Source organism: Pseudophryne corroboree, chromosome 1 (assembly GCF_028390025.1).
Source record: "Pseudophryne corroboree isolate aPseCor3 chromosome 1, aPseCor3.hap2, whole genome shotgun sequence".
Classification (NCBI taxonomy): domain Eukaryota; kingdom Metazoa; phylum Chordata; class Amphibia; order Anura; family Myobatrachidae; genus Pseudophryne; species Pseudophryne corroboree.
The window spans coordinates 757,753,391-757,775,006 of NC_086444.1; the positions used below are offsets into that span (position 1 = coordinate 757,753,391).

The window sequence follows — 21,616 nt, forward strand, 5'->3', positions numbered from 1 at the left end:
ATTTATGTTACATATACACCTTATACACACAGCCTGAAGGCAATTTTCGCCAATATACTTTATAACTTTGTGCATTAAACAAAGTGTGTCTACATTCACACAATTCATTTATGTTTCATATACACCTTATACACACAGCCGGAAGGTCATTTAATACAATACTTTTAATAACTTTGTCTATTAAACAAAGTTTGTGTACATTGAGCCATCAAAAAACAAAGCTTTCACTATCTCACTCTCACTCAAAAACGTCCGTATTTCGGAATATTCTGTATTTTAGAATATTTGGATATGGGATACTCAACCTGTATATATATTCACCAATATGGACAAACAGCGGGGCTCATAGACTTTTTCAAGCAGAAAATGTGTATTTCACATCACATGGAACTTTGTTAAAGGAGGAGTGCCGTTCCGTTTTGCAAGCACCACACATGGTGACAAACTGAGCTGGTCTCTGCATGAAGGGAGAAGAAAGGGGGGTCAGGGTTAACCTATTAGCAGCCAAAGAACTCTGCATTCTCTATCTGCAGATCTATGGCATGCACTCATACCATGAGCAAGGGGCATTCTGCAAACTACTTGCCACTATACAACTGTATTCAACAATGTTTGACTGCCCCTTGTTAACAGCATGAGATCTGCATTCTGCAGCTGGAGAAATCAATGGGAGGAGCCGGTGGTCAACGGTCATCGACCCCGGCGGCCGAGACTGCTGATAAGACTGTCACTGTCCGTGTCATCTCCTCTTATAGTATCCTCACAAGCTTACTGTACTTCATCCTGTCTGTGACTGGCTGCTCTCACCATCCCCAAGGCAGCACTAGCTGGTTGCTGCTACTAGCGCTGCTGTATACTCACTCTCCGCTCACCTTCACACAGCAAGCGAGCACGATGTGATAGCATGTCAGGGCGTGCCGTAAATTACCTCCTGAGCAGCCTGAAAGTAAGTAGGTGGAGCTGCTGTTCTGCGCTTCCCCGAGCACACCGCTAGAGATTGTGAATAAAAAATACAGCGACCGCATTCTCCCGGCTTTTCAGACCGAATACTCAAAAACCGGGAGGGCTGGGAAGGTTTGCGTGGCAGCGGGTGGTTCAATTTAAAAACGGGAGACTCTCGCTGAATGCGGGAGGGTAGGCAAGCCTGCCCTAGTGCGTATGAGTTGATAGGAGATATAGATTGTAAGCTCCACTAGGCAGGGAATGATGTGAATGACCAAATATTCTCTGGAAAGCGCTGCAGAATATGTGTGTGCTATATAACCAGTAATAATTAAATAATAATAAAAAAACGAGTTTTATGGTAAGAACTTACCCTTGTTAAAACTCTTTCTGTGAGGTACACTGGGCTCCACAAGTCTGGACAATGGGGTATAGAGTAGGATCTTGATCCGAGGCACCAACAGGCTCAAAGCTTTGACTGTTCCCAGAATGCACAGCGCCGCCTCCTATATCACCCCGCCTCCCAGCACAGGAGCTCAGTTTAGTTAACCAGCCCAATGCAGTAGCAGGAAAAGAGACGACAACGGTTAGTAGCCACATACACCACACTCTCACGACAAGAGAAGTGTCAGCGGCTAATTCCATATCAACCCAAAGAAGCTAAGTGTGTCAGGGTGGGCGCCTTGTGGAGCCCAGTGTACCTCGCAGAAAGAGTTTTAACAAGGGTAAGTTCTTACCATAAAACTCGTTTTCTGCTGCGGGGTACACTGGGCTCCACAAGTCTGGACAATGGGGATGTCCTAAAGCAGTTCCTTATGGGAGGGGACGCACTGTAGCGGGCACAAGAACCCGGCGTCCAACAGAAGCATCCTGGGAAGCGGCAGTATCGAAGGCATAGAACCTTATGAACGTGTTCCAGGAGGACCACGTAGCCGCCTCTTCTAGCAGAGGCAATAGCCAGCAAGAACACCACCTTAAGGGAAAGCCACTTAAGGTCAGCTGAACCAAGAGGTTCAAATGGAGGCTCCTGCAACGCCTCCAAAACCACCGACAAGTCCCAAGGAGGCACAGGCGGGAAATAGGGAGGTTTGATACGCAACACACCCTGAATGAAAGTATGAACATCAGGTAAAGTCGCAATTTTTCTCTGAAACCACACTGACAAGGCCGAAATATGAACCTTGAGGGAGGCCAGACGCAGGCCTAAATCTAGGCCCTGCTGTAGAAAAGCCAAAAGTTTGGCTGTACTAAACTTGGAAGCGTCATAATGGTTAGATGTGCACCAAACAAAGTAGGAATGCCAGACCCGATGGTAAATCCGAGCAGAGGCCGGTTTCCGGGCCCGCAACATAGTTTTAATGACCTCTTCAGAAAAACCCTTAAGCTCTTAAGACGGAAGCTTCAAGAGCCACGCCGTCAAAGACAGCCGGGCTAGGTCCTGGTAGACAAAGGGGCCCTGAACGAGAAGGTCTGGGCGTTGTGGAAGTAGAAGTGAACGCTCTGACGATAGGCCTTGCAGGTCTGAGAACCAGTGCCGTGTGGGCCACGTCGGAGCTATGAGAAGCAGATTTAATTTTTCTTGCTTGAACTTCCGAATTACCCTGGGCAGGAGTGACACCGGAGGGAACACGTACGGCAGCCGAAACCTCCACGGCACTGCCAGCGCATCCACGAATGCTGCTTGAGGATCCCTTGTCCTTGCTTCGAAGACCGGAACCTTGTGATTGTGTCGAGACGCCATCAGATCCACATTTGGAAGACCCCACCTTTCCACGAGGAGTTGATACACTTCTGGATGGAGGCCCCACTCGCCGGCATGCACGTCCTGACGACTGAGAAAGTCCGCTTCCCAATTCAGGACTCCCGGAATGAATATTGCCGATATTGCCGGTAGATGGCGTTCTGCCCAACGTAGAATCCGTGAGGCTTCCTTCATTGCCAAACGGCTTCGAGTGCCGCCTTGATGATTTATGTAAGCCACTGTGGTGGCGTTGTCCGACTGTACTTGAACAGGACGGTTCTGAATCAAATGCTGGGCTAGGTTCAACGCATTGAAGACCGCCCGCAATTCCAGAATGTTGATCGAGAGGAGAGATTCCTCCTTGGTCCACCGACCCTGAAAGGAGTGCTGCTCCAGCACCGCGTCCCAACCTCTTAGACTGGCATCTGTCGTCAACAGGATCCAGTTGGATATCCAGAAGGGACGGTCTCTGCACTATTGTCGGTCCTGGAACCACCAGAGAAGCGACAGACGGAACTCCGGAGTCAAAGAGATCATTTGAGACCTGATCCGGTGAGGCAGGCCGTCCCACTGGGCTAGAATCAGCTTCTGGAGGGGGCGAGAATGGAATTGAGCATGCTCCACCATGTCGAATGCTGAGACCATGAGGCCCAGCACCTGCATTGCCGAATGTATCGACACTTGCGGACGAGAAAGGAAGCAACGAATCCTGTCCTGAAGTTTCAGGACTTTCTCCTGAGACAAGAACAACCTCTGGTTGTGAGTGTCCAACAGCGCTCCCAGATGCACCATACTCTGAGCAGGGACCAGGGAGGATTTTTTCCAGTTGATGAGCCACCCGTGGGCTTGTAGAAACCGGACCGTCATATCCAGATGACGCAGGAGAAGATCTGGGGAATTTGCCAGGATTAACAAGTCGTCCAGATACGGCAGTATCCTGACCCCTTGACGGCGGAGTACCACCGTCATCACCGCCATAACTTTGGTGAAGACTCGCGGAGCCGTTGTTAAACCAAAAGGTAACGCCCGAAACTGGTAATGGAGGTTGCCAATAGCGAACCTCAGGTATTGTTGATGTGACACTGCTATAGGAATATGCAGGTAAGCTTCCTGTATGTCCAGGGAGACCATGTAGTCCCCAGGTTCCAAGGCCAGAACTATAGAGCGAAGGGTTCCATACGGAACTTGGAAACCTTCACAAACTTGTTCAGTGCCTTGAGGTTGAGAATGGGCCGGGAGGACCCATTCGGTTTCGGGACTAGAAACAGCGGAGAATAGTACCCCCGGCCCCTCTGAGCAAGAGGCACCTGTACTACGACTCCTGTATCCAGCAGGGTCTGTACCACCGAATGCAGAGTGTTTGCCTTTGTCTGGTCCGATGGGATGTCTGTCTGGCAAAATCGATGAGGGGGACGGTTTTTGAACGCTATGGCGTAACCTCGAGTGACGACTTCCCGTACCCAGGCATCTGAAGTGGTATTCAACCATTCCTGGGTATACCCTAGAAGCCGGCCCCCCACCCTGGGATCCCCCAGGGGGAGGCCCGCCCCAGCATGCGGCAGGCTTATCGGTCTTGGCTGCTGGCTGACGGGCAGCCCAGGCTCTTTTGGGCTTCGGCTTACCAGGTTTGGAAGTGCGGGCCTGCTTATGGTACGCCTGACCTTTGCTTTACCTGAAGGACGAAAGAGGCGAAAGGACGTGCCTTTGGCCTTCGACACAGAAGGAGCTGTATTAGGCAGACAGGCAGTTTTGGTAGTAGACAAGTCAGCCACTATCTTATTTAAGTCCTCCCCAAACAGAATATCCCCCTTGAAAGGGAGTACCTCCAGGGTTTTTCTAGAGTCCAGATCCACAGACCAGGATCTCAGCCACAATATCCTGCGAGCCAGGACTGACATAGTAGAGGCCTTGGCTGCTAGGATACCGGCATCAGAAGCCGCCTCTTTAATATAGCGAGAAGCTGTGACAATATATGACAAGCATTGTCTAGCATGGTCAGAGGAGATTTCAGCTTCTAACTCCAAGGCCCATGCTTCAATAGCCTCTGCCGCCCATGTAGCTGCAATAGTGGGCCTTTGTGCAGCACCCGTGAGGGTGTAAATCGCTTTTAGACAACCCTTGACACGTTTATCCGTAGGCTCTTTTAGAGACGTGACGGTAGTGACAGGTAGAGCTGAGGAAACCACCATCCTAGCCACATGTGAGTCTACTGGAGGAGGTGTTTCCCAATTCTTAAACAGCTCTGGCGCAAGGGGATAGCGAGCCAGCATCTTCTTTTGAGGCACAAACTTCGTACCCGGGCTTTGCCAGGGTTCCTGACGTATATCCACTAGGTGGTCAGAGTGAGGTAACACTTGTTTAATCACCCTCTGACGCTTGAACCTATCTGGTTTCTTAGGAGGAACGGATGGCCCGGGATCATCCGTAATCTGCAGAATTAACTTAATAGCCTCCAAAAGATCAGGAACATCCACATGTGAACTACCCTCCCCATCAGCCGTATCTGAGTCAGAACCTGTGGGGTCAGTGTATGTGCTGTCTTCATCAGACGAGGTGTCAGTGACAGCAGTGGATTGTGAGGAGACGAGCGCTCGCTTAGAGGACCTCTTGGACTTAGGCGAGCGTTGGTCAGACTTTTTAATAGTCAGGGACTGGTACAACTTCTTTAATTGAGCAGATAAATCGTCCGCCCACGGCGGGTTAGCTGCAGGGACCACATACGGTTGTACCGGCATTGGGGGTCCCATAGGGGGTGTTAGTTTATGAACTGGCGTATGCAGAAGCGTGGAAAAAAGCGGCCCACGGAGGGTCAGTATGTGCCTCCGTTGCCACAGTCCCACTGGGGGGCAAGGAGCCCACAGAACCAGAGCCCACAGCTGCTATATTCTCCCCATATGTGCCTGTGGCTTCAGCAACACCAGCAGTGTGTTCCACCCCAGAACCGTTACCCTCAGAAGCAGACATGATATAACTTGCAGCATGAGGTAACATAGGGGGTCATTCCGAGTTGTTCGCTCGTTATTTTTTTGTCGCAACGGAGCGAAAAGTCGCTACTGCGCATGCGCAATGTCCGCAGTGCGACTGCGCCAAGTAAATTTGCTATGCAATTAGGAATTTTACTCACGGCATTACGAGGTTTTTTCTTTGTTCTGGTGATCGTAATGTGATTGACAGGAAGTGCGTGTTTCTGGGCGGAAACTGGCCGTTTTATGGGTGTGTGTGAAAAAACGCTACTGTTTCTGGGAAAAATGCGGGAGTGGCTGGAGAAACGGAGGAGTGTCTGGGCGAACGCTGGGTGTGTTTGTGACGTCAAACCAGGAACGACAAGCACTGAACTGATCGCAGATGCCGAGTAACTTTGGAGCTACTCAGAAACTGCTAAGAAGTGTCTATTCGCAATTCTGCTAATCTTTCGTTCGCAATTTTACTATGCTAAGATTCACTCCCAGTAGGTGGCAGCTTAGCGTGTGCAAAGCTGCTAAAAGCAGCTTGCGAGCGAACAACTCGGAATGACCCCCATGGTACAATTATTAGCAGCACTATATCCCTAAACCCAAACCCCTGCGCAGTGTAGTCAGCACCAGCATAGATAAAGGAGAGATATGGTGACTAAATCAAGAGGAAAATACGTAATACAGTATATCTTTGTGAAAATCCTATTTTAAATAACACCTGACGCACCAAGCCCCCTCAGGTTATAGAATATAGGGATAGCAAGTTGAGTGAAAGACACGAGATGGACACCACTCAGCTATCAATGCACACACAAATAGTCACAGTTTGTACAATGCAGAGGTTATTACTGACAATAATACTGCACTGGACTAGCTTACACAGCTATATAGTCAATAGATATAACACTACACAGTAAGAAACTGGATGTATATCACAGGGTAATTGTACTATAAACCCCTGACTAAATGCACTCTTTCTTAACTAACACTGACTAAAAAGGCAGGTAGAATACTTAAGTGTCATGTAAAGGCACAGCGCTGACAACCAGGCGGCTTTACATAGGAGGATTTGCCCAAGCAGTCCCAGGAACAGTGAGCTGAGGAGTATGGCGCCACAGACACTGACAGGGAGGAAAGACAGAGATGCAGCTCCAGGGCGGGAACACTTGCTAGAAATGGCGCCCTGGGGCTGGGGGAGGGGCTTCAGGTCTAAGCCTTATCCCCCTGGCTGGCAAAACCACCGGGTACTGTGGGCGATATTAAAAATAAGAATTTACTTACCGATAATTCTATTTCTCGGAGTCCGTAGTGGATGCTGGGGTTCCTGAAAGGACCATGGGGAATAGCGGCTCCGCAGGAGACAGGGCACAAAAGTAAAGCTTTTACAGGTCAGGTGGTGTGTACTGGCTCCTCCCCCTATGACCCTCCTCCAGACTCCAGTTAGGTACTGTGCCCGGACGAGCGTACACAATAAGGGAGGATTTTGAATCCCGGGTAAGACTCATACCAGCCACACCAATCACACCGTACAACTTGTGATCTAAACCCAGTTAACAGTATGATAACAGAGGAGCCTCTGAAAGATGGCTTCCTAAACAATAACCCGAATTAGTTAACAATAACTATGTACAAGTATTGCAGATAATCCGCACTTGGGATGGGCGCCCAGCATCCACTACGGACTCCGAGAAATAGAATTATCGGTAAGTAAATTCTTATTTTCTCTATCGTCCTAAGTGGATGCTGGGGTTCCTGAAAGGACCATGGGGATTATACCAAAGCTCCCAAACGGGCGGGAGAGTGCGGATGACTCTGCAGCACCGAATGAGAGAACTCCAGGTCCTCCTTTGCCAGGGTATCAAATTTGTAAAAATTTACAAACGTGTTCTCCCCTGACCACGTAGCTGCTCGGCAGAGTTGTAATGCCGAGACCCCTCGGGCAGCCGCCCAAGATGAGCCCACCTTCCTTGCGGAATGGGCCTTAACAGATTTAGGCTGTGGCAGGCCTGCCACAGAATGTACAAGTTGAATTTTGTTACAAATCCAACGAGCAATCGACTGCTTAGAAGCAGGTGCACCCAACTTGTTGGGTGCATACAGTATAAACAGCGAGTCAGATTTTCTGACTCCAGCCGTCCTTTAAATGTATATTTTTAAGGCTCTGACAACGTCCAACAACTTGGAGTCCTTCAAGTCGTCTGTAGCCGCAGGCACTACAATAGGCTGGTTCAGGTGAAACGCTGATACCACCTTAGGGAGAAAATGCGGACGCGTCCGCAGCTCTGCCCTATGTCGAATGGAAAATTACATAAGGGCTTTTATAAAACAAAGCCGCCAGTTCAGATACTCTCCCGGCCGAAGCCAGGGCCAGTAACATAGTCACTTTCCATGTGAGATATTTCAAATCCACATTCTTTAGTGGTTCAAACCAATTGGATTTGAGGAAATCTAAAACTACATTTAGATCCCACGGTGCCACCTTAGGCACCACAGGAGGCTGTATATGCAGTACTCCTTTGATAAAAATCTGGACCTCAGGGACTGAGGCCAATTCTTTTTGGAAGAATATTGATAGGGCCGAAATTTGAACCTTAATAGATCCCAATTTGAGACCCATAGACAATCCTGATTGCAGGAAATGTAGGAAAACGACCCAGTTGAAATTCCTCCATCGGAGCACTCCGCTGCTCGCACCACGCAACATATTTTCGCCAAATACGGCGATAATGCTTCGCGGTGACTTCCTTCCTTGCCTTTATCAAGGTAGGAATGACTTCTTCTGGAATGCCTTTTCCTTTTAGGATCTGGCATTCAAACGCCATGCCGTCAAACGCAGCCGCGGTAAGTCTTGAAAAAGACAAGGACCCTGCTGAAGCAGGTCCCTTCTCAGAAGTAGAGGCCACGGATCGTCCGTGACCATCTCTTGAAGTTCCGGGTACCAAGTCCTTCTTGGCCAATCCGGAGCCACTAGTCTTACTCCTCTTTGCCGTATAATCCTCAATACCTTTGGTATGAGAGGCAGAGGAGGAAACACATATACCGACTGGTACACCCAAGGTGTTACCAGCGCGTCCACAGCTATTGCCTGCGGATCTCTTGACCTGGCGCAATACCTGTCCAGTGTTTTGTTGAGGCGAGACGCCATCATGTCCACCATTGGTTTTACCCAACGGTTTAATAGCATGTGGAAAACTTCTGGATGAAGTCCCCACTCTCCCCGGTGAAGGTCGTGTCTGCTGAGGAAGTCTGCTTCCCAGTTGTCCACGCCCGGGATGAATACTGCTGACAGTGCTATCACGTGATTCTCCGCCCAGCGAAGGATCCTGGCAGCTTCTGCCATTGCCCTCCTGCTTCTTGTGCCGCCCTGTCTGTTTACATGGGCGACTGCCGTGATGTTGTCCGACTGGATCAACACCGGTCTTCCTTGAAGCAGAGGTTCCGCCTGGCTTAGAGCATTGTAGATTGCTCTTAGTTCCAGAATGCTTATGTGAAGAGACTTTTTCAGGCTCGACCACACTCCCTGGAAATTTCTTCCCTGTGTGACTGCTCCCCAGCCTCTCAGGCTGGCATCCGTGGTCACCAGGATCCAATCCTGCATGCCGAATCTGCGGCCCTCCAATAGATGAGCCTCCTGCAACCACCACAGAAGGGATACCCTTGTCCTCGGCGACAGGGTTATCCGCAGGTGCATCTGAAGATGCGACCCTGACCATTTGTCCAACAGATCCCTTTGCATGGAATCTGCCGAAAGGGATTGCTTCGTAAGAAGCTACCATTTTTTCCCAGGACTCTTGTGCATTGATGTACAGACACCTTTCCTGGTTTTAGGAGGTTCCTGACCAGGTCAGATAACTCCTTGGCTTTTTCTTCGGGAAGAAAAACCTTTTTCTGAACTGTGTCCAGAATCATCCCCAGGAACAGCAGACGAGTTGTCGGCATTAATTGGGATTTTGGAATATTCAGAATCCATCCGTGCTGCTTTAGCACCTCTTGAGATAGTGCTAAACCCATCTCTAGCTGTTCTCTGGACCTTGCCCTTATTAGGAGATCGTCCAAGTATGGGATAATTAATACGCCTTTTCTTCGAAGAAGAAATATTATCTCGGCCATTACCTTTGTAAAGACCCGAGGTGCCGTGGACAAACCAAACGGCAGCGTCTGAAACTGATAGTGACAGTTTTGTACAACGAACCTGAGGTACCCCTGGTGTGAGGGGTAATTGGAACGTGGAGATACGCATCCTTGATGTCCAAGGATACCATAAAGTCCCCTTCTTCCAGGTTCGCCATCACTGCTCTGAGTGACTCCATCTTGAACTTGAACTTCTTTATGTACAGGTTCAAGGACTTCAGATTTAGAATAGGCCTTACCGAGCCATCCGGCTTCGGTACCACAAAAAGAGTGGAATAATACCCCTTCCCTTGTTGTAGAAGAGGTACCTTGACTATCACCTGCTGAGAATACAGCTTGTGAATGGCTTCCAAAACCGTCTCCCTTTCTGAGGGGGACGTTGGTAAAGCAGACTTCAGGAAACGGCGAGGTGGCTCTGTCTCTAATTTCAACCTGTACCCCTGAGATATTATCTGCAGGATCCAGGGATTTACCTGCGAGTGAGCCCACTGCGCGCTGTAATTCTTGAGACGACCGCCTACCGCCCCCGAGTCCGCTTGCGAAGCCCCAGCGTCATGCTGAGGCTTTTGTAGAAGCCGGGGAGGGCTTCTGTTCCTGGGAAGGAGCTGCCTGTTGCTGTCTCTTCCCTCGTCCTCTGCCTCGTGGCAGATATGAATAGCCCTTTGCTCTCTTATTTTTAAAGGAACGAAAGGGCTGCGGTTGAAAGGTCGGTGCCTTTTTCTGTTGGGGAGTGACTTGAGGTAGAAAGGTGGATTTTCCGGCCGTAGCCGTGGCCACCAAATCCGATAGACCGACCCCAAATAACTCCTCTACGCCTCGCCTGTCCACTGTCGTGTCCATAAAGCTCTTCTGGCCGAAATGGACATAGCACTTACCCGTGATGCCAGTGTGCAGATATCTCTCTGTGCATCACGCATATAAAGAAATGCATCCTTTATTTGTTCTAACGACAGTAAAATATTGTCCCTGTCCAGGGTATCAATATTTTCGATCAGGGACTCTGACCAAACTACCCCAGCACTGCACATCCAGGCAGTCGCAATAGCTGGTCGTAGTATAACACCTGCATGTGTGTATATACCTTTTTGGATATTTTCCATCCTCCTATCTGATGGATCTTTAAGTGCGGCCGTCTCAGGAGAGGGTAACGCCACTTGTTTTGATAAGCGTGTTAGCGCTTTGTCCACCCTAGGAGGTGTTTCCCAGCGCTCCCTAACCTCTGGCGGGAAAGGGTATAAAGCCAATAACTTCTTTGAAATTAGCAGTTTTTTATCGGGGCACCCCACGCTTCATCACACACGTCATTTAATTCTTCTGATTCGGTAAAAACTACTGGTAGTTTTTTCACACCCCACATAATACCCTGTTTAGTGGTACCTGTAGTATCAGCTAAATGTAACATCTCCTTTATTGCCAAAATCATATAACGTGTGGCCCTACTGGAAAATACGGTTGATTCGTCACCTTCACCACCGGAATCAGTGCCTGTGTCTGGGTCTGTGTCGACCGACTGAGGCAAGGGGCGTTTTACAGCCCCTGACGGTGTTTGAGGCGCCTGGACAGGCACTAATTGAGTGTCCGGCCGCCTCATGTCGGCAAACGACTGCTTAAGCGAGTTGACGCTATCCCGTAATTCCACAAATAAAGGCATCCATTCTGGTGTCGACCCCCTAGGAGGTGACATCCTCATATTTGGCAATTGCTCCGCCTCCACACCAATAACGTCCTCATACATGTCGACACACACGTACCGACACACAGCAGACACACAGGGAATGCTCTATACGAAGACAGGACCCACTAGCCCTTTGGGGAGACAGAGGGAGAGTCTGCCAGCACACACCAAAAAGCGCTATATATGACAGGGATAGCCTTATGATTAAGTGCTCCCTTATAGCTGCTTTTATATTAATATATTGCCATTTATTTTGCCCCCCCCTCTCTGTTATACCCTGTTTCTGTAGTGCAGTGCAGGGGAGAGACCTGGGAGCCTTCCTGACCAGCGGAGCTGTGACAGAAAATGGCGCCGTGTGCTGAGGAGATAGGCCCCGCCCCTTTTTCGGCGGGCTCGTCTCCCGCTATTTAGTACATTTAGGCAGGGGTAAATATCTCCATATAGCCTCTGGGGCTATATGTGAGGTATTTTTAGCCTTTTTAAAGGTTTTCATTTGCCTCCCAGGGCGCCCCCCCCCCAGCGCCCTGCACCCTCAGTGACTGCCGTGTGAAGTGTGCTGAGAGGAAAATGGCGCACAGCTGCAGTGCTGTGCGCTACCTTAAGAAGACTGCAGGAGTCTTCAGCCGCCGATTCTGGACCTCTTCTTGCTTCAGCATCTGTGAGGGGGCCGGCGGCGTGGCTCCGGTGACCATCCAGGCTGTACCTGTGATCGTCCCTCTGGAGCTTCATGTCCAGTAGCCAAGAAGCCAATCCATCCTGCACGCAGGTGAGTTCACTTCTTCTCCCCTCTGTCCCTCGTTGCAGTGATCCTGTTGCCAGCAGGAATCACTGTAAAATAAAAAACCTAAGCTAAACTCTCTAAGCAGCTCTTTATGAGAGCCACCTAGAATTGCACCCTTCTCGGCCGGGCACAAAAATCTAACTGGAGTCTGGAGGAGGGTCATAGGGGGAGGAGCCAGTACACACCACCTGACCTGTAAAAGCTTTACTTTTGTGCCCTGTCTCCTGCGGAGCCGCTATTCCCCATGGTCCTTTCAGGAACCCCAGCATCCACTTAGGACGATAGAGAAATCGGTTTTAAGAGAAAACCTGACTTGCGCCCATGCCCTGGTGATCTAGTGGGATCGCCTGTACTGCCACAGTATCCACCGCCAGCGCGCGCGGCCCGCCTCCCACTGACCGCGCTGGATCGCGATAAAGACCGGGTCCCGCGAGCGGGACCCACTTACCACCTCCCGAAGCGCGGCCACGCTATCCTGGAGAGCCCCAGCCTTGTGTGTCTAACGTGAGGTAAAGTGGAGCCTCCGCTGTAGGTACCCGGCAACCAGGGCTCGGGAGTGTACAGCGCCGCTGGGGAGAGCTGGAGCTGCAGCAGTGAATGTCACAAAACATTTACCACCGCTGCTGCCCTTGAAGTCTTCACTTTTTACCTCATAAAAAGCTTTTCTCAGGGCTGCGTGGAGCAGCCCCTCTGTTAAGTGCCTGCTTACTGCAGCACCAACTGACAAGCTGAGCTCCTGTGCTGGGAGGCGGGGTGATATAGGAGGCGGCGCTGTGCATTCTGGGAACAGTCAAAGCTTTGAGCCTGTTGGTGCCTCGGATCAAGATCCTACTCTACACCCCATTGTCCAGACTTGTGGAGCCCAGTGTACCCCGCAGCAGAAATAAGGTCTTCCTGTGCACGTGCTGTACCCCTTTACCAATACCTCCCAACTGTCCCGATTTTCGTGGGACAGTCAATTTTTGGGGGGACTGTCCCACTCTCAGGCTGCAGAGGGGGGCAGTTGGGAGGCTCCGGTCACTCACTGCTCTGCTTAGCAGAGCAGTGGTGTACAGATGCATGTGCATAGCGCCTATTCACGGGAGACAGAAGGACTAGAGGCATTCCAGCAGCTTACACAGCGCTGGGCATGCCCCCTCAGTGATGGGAAACGGGGGCGTGGCTCGCAATAGCAGTATTCCCATGGAGCCATGCCCTTTTTCCATGGGCAACACCCCCTTTTCAGTCAAGTGTGGCTTAGTCGCGCAAGAGTGTCCTGCATTCCCACCTTCCGATGTTGGGAGATATGCTTTACCTCACCTCTGCTCCTCTCCATGTCCTTTCCATCCATTGCTTTGTTCTAATGCACCAATGCTGCTTGTGTTTTAATCTATCATTGACATTAGTACTAGAACAGTATACAAGGAGACGCCCAGAGGGGAGGGGAAACTACGGGTACTAATTACCCAGGCCCAAGCTTCTTAGTGGGGCCGCGGTCAGTTGCACAGCCACTGATGCCCCTCTGTGCAGTCGCCAGTGCCACTTGGCAGCACAAACACTTATTACATTTTTTTGGATGGGGTGTGGCCACACCTTCATGGATTTGGCCCCCTCAGTACCCAGGCCCAAGGCATCTCTCGGTAACCCTGTACTGTATATGCACATACAGAACCAGTCTGCACAATATTACTATTGCTATGAGTCATGCTACAGCTTGGACAAAATGAAACTGATTAAATTGACATTACAGCCCCTTGGCTCAAGCTTTTAAATATGACAATGTGAGCTATCAAACAACCGCCGACTAAGAGCTGGGAGTTACCGGCTGTTACACCATTATCACAGGTGAAGTAAAAAGCCACTCATCTAGTAATTGCAAAACCATGCCTTGTAATTGATTGCCCCTTAAAAAGTCTGAATTCGGCCAGCATCCTGCATTGCAGTCAGACTCAGGCGGCATTACATCTGGCCCATGATCTTCCTTTTTTTCACAACACCAGTAAAGGCTTTAAAATATACATTTTAACTTTCTCATCATCTTGGAAGGTAGAGGATACTCTCCAGCATCATCTATGCTATATGTCCATAATGACCAATTGCAAAGCAATGCAGAGAACAACCAGCAGATTTATTATTGAATCCACTACTATGGACTAAAAGCTGAGCAACCTTGCTTTGAAATATGGTTCCTACAAAATTATATTTTAAATGACTGTAAAACCCAAGAAAAAGCCCTAAATACATAAGAAGCGTTTTCTGGCATGAGCTCTGGAGAGCCAATAAAAAGGTCATGCTGTATTCCAGCAAGAGCAGAGAGGAAATCGGCTACAGAGAATCACAAAAGATTACATACACCTTGAAATATTAAAAGCAATATTACTGTACATGATGACAACTAATGATAAAGAACTTTCTGTGCCAAGGATTCAGGGTGGCGTTGTTTTATTAGTCGGCGGCCAGGCAGATATTGTGACACAACTGGGCATTGGGATGCAACTGGCCGCAAACTGCCTTTTCCCATAGAGGCGGCTTGTTGCCACTCTACTATCACAGGTGGTGCTGTGTGCAAAGCACCTCTCGCTCATATCTAGTTACGGCCCTGCCTTGAGGATGCTGAATTGCAACTGGGCTTTACTGGTGAGGGCCTTATCCACTAAGAGAGAGACCGTTCCCAAGAGACCAAGTAGACTGCTGCGCAATTGCTACCAATTAACAAAGATCTGTTACAATGAGTCTTGACAGACATTTGTTTCCCTTAGTCCATCACAAGAAAGAGTAGTAGTAGTTGTAGCTCCTAAGAATAGCATAGGATGCTAGCATTGATAATTCTACCTGTGGGAGAGACTTATTTGTCCTTGTTGGTCTGCTGCTTTCAAGTTTTCACAACAAGCAAAGTATATAACTATTGTATTTAGACTTCTATGAAGAACTTCTTCTGGCAATATTATTATTATTATTTCATGGTTTTATTTAAAACACTGTTCCTTTGTTGGATATGGAAAAATTGCTCACACACTACCTATTATATTATTAACTAGCTGAATACCCGTGCTTCGCTACGTAATTTCAAGTACAGTATTTCCGTGCGTATAACTTGCATTTTGAAGGACTTCCTGGTAAACTAATTAGACTTACAACAGGACATGCTCCGCCCGCCGCTGCCAATCTTTGTCAGCCCGCACCTCCTGACGGGCTTTCCTCGGATTGATGCTGTCAAAAGGCTGGCGCTGAGAAGAATAATCCGCCTCATTCTCTGACCCGTCCTGCCTCTGATGCTGCCCTGCTCAGTGCTGTAATTGCTGGGATGACGGGCCAAGCTCCACCCACTGTATGTTAAATATATATCTATATATACCTATAGACATTTTATTTCTCGTCCCCCCCCCCCCCCCTTTCCCCCTTCATGCTGATGGGGGCTCAACTTGGACTGAAACGGCATCAGGAGTGTCACTATTCATCTCAGCGGCCCCAAAAACTATGGATTTTTATGTCACCCCCTTCCCACCCCCACACCTAGGGGTGCTAGGGTTGTCCTACCCCCACAATATTTTTTTCCAGATTGTAAGTCATATGTGTACCAAGTTTGGTGTAAATTGCTCCAGGCATTCCACAGCTATGCTGAAACATGCATACACACACACACACACACACACACGTGGATCCCTGGGGGGGGGGGGCACTCGGGCCCGTGCCCCCCCTGTCGTTTCTGACTTCTTTTTTTTTTCAAAAGGAGAACAGCAGCAGCACTACTGCTATTTCCGTCAGTCAGATTTGATAAAAGAGCCGCCAGGCACTAGGACCCGCCGCGGCTCTAACAGCAAGACCGTGTGGTAACCAATGGGGAAGCTGGAGCTGCAGCTCCAGCCTCCCCATGCTCACACCGCAACCTACCTCCCCCACTGCCAGCCAGCCAGAGTCTAGTCCAGGCGCGTGGTTCAAATGCCAGCATCGAGTAAGCCTGTTACTTATGACGGCGCAGAAGCAGAGCCGGATTAAGACCATGGGGGGCCCGGGGCACTTAAGAGAGTGGGGCCCCTAATAGAGAAGGCAGAATATATATATATATATATATATACACACACACACACCCAGGGCCTCGCAGGGACTAGTGGGGTACAACACAAGCCTAGAGCCGGCTGTATACCATGCCCCTTGTCAGCCTCACATACCCACTCCCCTGTGCCTCCTGTACCTGACACCCCTTTGGTCCCCGTCCCTCCACTGTATATCCCAGAGGAGGTCCCTTCCCAGGTGCGGGTGCGGGGGTTAGGAGGGAGTTTATGGGGTGTGAATGTGGGAGACAGTGGGAGTAGGATGTGTGGTGGGGTTAGAGAATTTGGGTGTATGTGGGGTGAACACGGGGACTAGGCTGTGGGGTGTAGAGGATTATGGGGTGTATGTGGGGGAATAGGGTGTGTGGCAGGGGTAGAGGGTTATGGGGTGTATTGTATGGGCAGTGGCAAACGCAGGATTTCCATGGGGGGGTTTCCGTACATGTATGTATTCATGTGTTTGTATACGTATATGTGTGGGTGGGTATACATGTACTGTGTATGAATATACTGTATATAATCCCAGTAAAAAAGGCAGGTGCACTCAGATTTTACCAAAAACTGTAATGATGCAAAGTCACAGCATATCAACATGTCAGGGCTACGGGCCCCCGAAACGTGGATATATGCTGTGACTTTGCATCATTACAGTTTTTTGGTAAAATCTGAGTGCACCTGACTTTTTTATCGGGATTTATAATAAGAATTTACTTACCGATAATTCTATTTCTCATAGTCCGTAGTGGATGCTGGGGACTCAGAAAGGACCATGGGGAATAGCGGCTCCGCAGGAGACTGGGCACAAAGTAAAAGCTTTAGGACTAGCTGGTGTGCACTGGCTCCTCCCCCTATGACCCTCCTCCAAGCCTCAGTTAGGATACTGTGCCCGGACGAGCGTACACAATAAGGAAGGATTTTGAATCCCGGGTAAGACTCATACCAGCCACACCAATCACACCGTCCAACTTGTGATCTGAACCCAGTTAACAGCATGATAACAGAAGGAGCCTCTGAAAAGATGGCTCACAACAACAATAACCCGATTTTTGTAACAATAACTATGTACAAGTAATGCAGACAATCCGCACTTGGGATGGGCGCCCAGCATCCACTACGGACTATGAGAAATAGAATTATCGGTAAGTAAATTCTTATTTTCTCTAACGTCCTAGTGGATGCTGGGGACTCCGAAAGGACCATGGGGATTATACCAAAGCTCCCAAACGGGCGGGAGAGTGCGGATGACTCTGCAGCACCGAATGAGAGAACTCCAGGTCCTCCTCAGCCAGGGTATCAAATTTGTAGAATTTAGCAAACGTGTTTGCCCCTGACCAAGTAGCAGCTCGGCAAAGTTGTAAAGCCGAGACCCCTCGGGCAGCTGCCCAAGATGAGCCCACTTTCCGTGTGGAATGGGCTTTTATAGATTTTGGCTGTGGCAGGCCTGCCACAGAATGTGCAAGCTGAATTGTACTACAAATCCAACGAGCAATCGTCTGCTTAGAAGCAGGAGCACCCAGCTTGTTGGGTGCATACAGGATAAACAGCGAGTCAGATTTTCTGACTCCAGCCGTCCTGGAAACATATATTTTCAGGGCCCTGACTACGTCCAGCAACTTGGAATCCTCCAAGTCCCTAGTAGCCGCAGGCAACACAATAGGTTGGTTTAAGTGAAATGCTGAAACCACCTTAGGGAGAAATTGAGGACGAGTCCTCAATTCTGCCCTGTCCGTATGAAAAATTAGGTAAGGGCTTTTATAGGATAAAGCCGCCAATTCTGATACACGCCTGGCTGAAGCCAGGGCTAACAGCATTACCACTTTCCATGTGAGATATTTCAAGTCCACAGTGGTGAGTGGTTCAAACCAATGTGATTTTAGGAATCCCAACACTACATTGAGATCCCAAGGTGCCACTGGAGGCACAAAAGGAGGCTGTATATGCAGTACTCCCTTGACAAACGTCTGAACTTCAGGAACAGAAGCTAGTTCTTTTTGGAAGAATATCGACAGGGCCGAAATTTGAACCTTAATGGACCCTAATTTGAGGCCCATAGACAGTCCTGTCTGCAGGAAATGCAGGAATCGACCCAGTTGAAATTCCTCCGTAGGGGCCTTCCTGGCCTCGCACCACGCAACATATTTACGCCAAATACGGTGATAATGTTGTACGGTTACATCCTTCCTGGCTTTGATCAGGGTAGGGATGACTTCATCCGGAATGCCTTTTTCCTTCAGGATCCGGCGTTCAACCGCCATGCCGTCAAACGCAGCCGCGGTAAGTCTTGGAACAGACATGGTCCCTGCTGGAGCAGGTCCTGTCTTAGAGGTAGAGGCCACGGGTCTTCCGTGAGCATCTCTTGAATTTCCGGGTACCAAGTCCTTCTTGGCCAATCCGGAGCCACGAGTATAGTCTTTACTCCTCTCCTTCTTATGATTCTCAGTACTTTTGGTATGAGAGGAAGAGGAGGGAACACATACACTGACCGGTACACCCACGGTGTTACCAGAGCGTCCACAGCTATTGCCTGAGGGTCCCTTGACCTTGAGCAATATCCGTCCAGTTTTTTGTTGAGGCGAGACGCCATCATGTCCACCTTTGGTTTTTCCCAACGGTTTACAATCATGTGGAAGACTTCTGGGTGAAGTCCCCACTCCCCCGGGTGAAGATCGTGTCTGCTGAGGAAGTCTGCTTCCCAGTTGTCCACTCCCGGAATGAACACTGCTGACAGTGCTATCACATGATTTTCCGCCCAGCGAAGAATCCTTGTCACTTCCGTCATTGCCCTCCTGCTTCTTGTGCCGCCCTGTCTGTTTACGTGGGCGACTGCCGTGATGTTGTCCGACTGGATCAATACTGGCTGACCCTGAAGCAGAGGCCTTGCCTGACTTAGGGCATTGTAAATGGCCCTTAGTTCCAGGATATTTATGTGAAGTGACGTTTCCATGCTTGACCACAAGCCCTGGAAATTTTCTCCCTGTGTGACTGCTCCCCAGCCTCTCAGGCTGGCATCCGTGGTCACCAGGACCCAATCCTGAATGCCGAATCTGCGGCCCTCTAGGAGATGAGCACTCTGTAACCACCACAGGAGAGACACCCTTGTCCTTGGAGACAGGGTTATCCGCTGATGCATTTGAAGATGCGATCCGGACCATTTGTCTAGCAGATCCAACTGAAAAGTTCTTGCGTGGAATCTGCCGAATGGAATCGCTTCGTAAGAAGCCACCATCTTTCCCAGGACCCTTGTGCACTGATGCACTGACACCTGGCCTGGTCTTAGGAGTTTCCTGACTAGGTCGGATAACTCCCTGGCTTTCTCTTCCGGGAGAAACACCTTTTTCTGTACTGTGTCCAGAATCATCCCTAGGAACAGCAGACGTGTCGTCGGAATCAGCTGCGATTTGGAGACGGTAACGCCACTTGTTTTGATAAGCGTGTGAGCGCCTTATCCACCCTAGGGGGTGTTTCCCAACGAGCCCTAACCTCTGGTGGGAAGGGATATAGTGCCAATAATTTTTTAGAAATTAGCAGTTTTTTGTCGGGGGTAACCCACGCTTCATCACACACTTCATTCAATTCATCTGATTCAGGAAAAAATAAGAATTTACTTACCGATAATTCTATTTCTCGGAGTCCGTAGTGGATGCTGGGGTTCCTGAAAGGACCATGGGGAATAGCGGCTCCGCAGGAGACAGGGCACAAAAAGTAAAGCTTTAGGATCAGGTGGTGTGCACTGGCTCCTCCCCCTATGACCCTCCTCCAAGCCAGTTAGGTACTGTGCCCGGACGAGCGTACACAATAAGGGAGGAATTTTGAATCCCGGGTAAGACTCATACCAGCCACACCAATCACACCGTACAACTTGTGATCTAAACCCAGTTAACAGTATGATAACAGCGGAGCCTCTGAAAAGATGGCTCACAACAATAATAACCCGATTTTTGTAACTATGTACAAGTATTGCAGATAATCCGCACTTGGGATGGGCGCCCAGCATCCACTACGGACTCCGAGAAATAGAATTATCGGTAAGTAAATTCTTATTTTCTCGATCGTCCTAGTGGATGCTGGGGTTCCTGAAAGGACCATGGGGATTATACCAAAGCTCCCAAACGGGCGGGAGAGTGCGGATGACTCTGCAGCACCGAATGAGAGAACTCCAGGTCCTCTTTTGCCAGGATATCAAATTTGTAGAATTTTACAAACGTGTTCTCCCCTGACCACGTAGCTGCTCGGCAGAGTTGTAATGCCGAGACCTCTCGGGCAGCCGCCCAAGATGAGCCCACCTTCCTTGTGGAATGGGCCTTAACCGATTTAGACTGTGGCAGGCCTGCCTCAGAATGTGCAAGTTGAATTGTGTTACAAATCCAACGAGCTATCGACTGCTTAGAAGCAGGCGCACCCAACTTGTTGGGTGCATACAGTATAAACAGCGAGTCAGATTTTCTGACTCCAGCTGTCCTGGAACATATTTTCAGGGCCCTGACAACTTCTAGCAACTTGGAGTCCTCCAAGTCCCTAGTAGGTGCAAGGCACCACAATAAGCTGGTTCAGGTGAAACACTGACACCACCTTAGGGAGAGAACTGGGGACGAGTCCGCAGCTCTGCCCTGTCCGAATGGACAAACAGATATGGGCTTTTTTGAGAAAAAAACCACCAATTTGACACTCGCCTGGTCCAGGCCAGGGCCAAGAGCATGGTCACTTTTTATGTGAGATGCTTCAAATCCACATATTTGACTGGTTTTAAACCAATGTGATTTGAGGAATCCCAGAACTACGTTGAGATCCCACAGTGCCACTGGAGGCACAAAAAAGGGGTTTGTATATGCAATACTCCCTTGACAAACTTCTGGACTTCAGGAACTGAAGCCAATTCCTTCTGGAAGAAAATTTACAGGGCCGAATTTGAACCTTAATGGACCCCAATTTGAGGCCCATAGACACTCCTGTTTGCAGGAAATGCAGGAAACGACCGAGTTGAAATTTCTTTGTGGGGCCTTCCTGGCCTCACACCACGCAACATATTTTCGCCACACGTGGTGATAATGTTGTGCGGTCACCTCCTTTCTGGCTTTGACCAGGGTAGGAATGACCTCTTCCGGAATGCCTTTTTTCCCTTAGGATCCGGCTTTCCATCGCCATGCCGACAAACGCAGCTGCGGTAAGTCTTGGAACAGACATGGTACTTGCTGAGCAAGTCCCTTCTTAGCGGCAGAGGCCATAAGACCTCTGTAAGCATCTCTTGAAGTTCCGAGTACCAAGTCCTTCTTGGCCAATCCGGAGCCATGAGTATAGTTCTTACTCCTCTACGTCTTATAATTCTCAGCACCTTAGGTATGAGAAGCAGAGGAGGGAACACAT

The 21,616-nt window shown here is 49.4% G+C and overlaps 1 protein-coding gene across 8 annotated transcripts in view; it reads right to left on the reverse strand.

Moving 5' to 3' along the window:
• GPRIN3 (GPRIN family member 3) overlaps positions 1-21,616 on the reverse strand; it is a 513,767-nt gene that overhangs the window by 83,012 nt on the left and 409,139 nt on the right. The window contains exon 2 of one of the 8 annotated variants that reach the window (XM_063917236.1): positions 15,339-15,529. The exons of the other annotated variants lie outside the window; for them this stretch is intronic. The gene's annotated coding sequence lies outside the window, so the exon portion shown is untranslated. The remainder of the gene's footprint in view (positions 1-15,338; positions 15,530-21,616) is intronic. 8 annotated transcript variants of the gene reach the window in all.